This window comes from Solanum tuberosum, unplaced genomic scaffold (genome assembly GCF_000226075.1).
Source record: "Solanum tuberosum cultivar DM 1-3 516 R44 unplaced genomic scaffold, SolTub_3.0 scf00701, whole genome shotgun sequence".
NCBI lineage: Eukaryota > Viridiplantae > Streptophyta > Magnoliopsida > Solanales > Solanaceae > Solanum > Solanum tuberosum.
Window position 1 is genome coordinate 136,095 of NW_006239619.1, and position 1,029 is coordinate 137,123.

Below are 1,029 nucleotides of genomic sequence, written 5' to 3' on the forward strand. Positions count from 1 at the left end.
CGGGTTAGGACGTCGGCCTTTCCCCTTTTCGGCCTTCAAAGTTCTAATTTGAATATTTGCTAGTACCACCAAGATCTGCACCGACGGCCGCTCCGCCCAAGGTTTTGCAGTGACCGCCGCACCCTCCTAACTATCGGGGCCTGGCACTTTCCCCGACGGTCGGGTGTAGGTCGCGCGCTTAAGTGCCACCCATTTTCGGGGCTAGTTGTTTCGGCAGGTGAGTTGTTACACACTCCTTAGCGGATTTCGATTTCCATGACCACCGTCCAGCTGTCTTAGTCGACCAACACCCTTTGTGGGATCTAGGTTAGCGCGTAGTATGGCACCGTAACCCAGCTTCCGGTTCATCCCGCATCGCCAGTTCTGCTTACCAAAAATGGCTCAATTGGAACTCTTGATTCCATGGCGCGGCTCAACAAAGCAGTCGCGCCGTCCTACCTATTTAAAGTTTAAGAATAGTTCGAGGGCGTTGCGCCCCCGAGGCCTCTAATCATTGGCTTTACCCGATAGAACTAGCACGCGAGCTCTAACTATCCTTAGGGAAACTTCTAAGGGAACCAACTACTAGACAGTTCAATTAGTCTTCGCCCCTATACCCAAGTCAGACGAACGATTTGCATATCAGTATCGCGGCGGGCCTCCCCCAGAGTTTCCTCTGGCTTCGTCCCGCTCAGGCATAGTTCACCATCTTTTGAGTCCCGACAGGTATGCTCACACTCGAACCCTTCTCAGAAGATCACGGTCGGTCGGCGGTGCACCCCTCAGGAGGATCCCAACAATCAGCTTCCTTACGCCTTACGGGTTTACTCGCCCGTTGACTCACACACATGTCAGACTCCTTGATCCGTGTTTCAAGACGGGTCGAATGGTGAGCCCACAGGCCAGCGTACAGAGTGCGCAGATGCCGAAGCACGCCAGAGGCGTGCGCTACCTACCATAATCAAGGAGACCGCGTTCCAAGGGGGTATCGAGAGCCCGGGCTTTGGTCGCCCTCCCATTCCACGCTGGTCCACTCCCCGAGTCGATCGG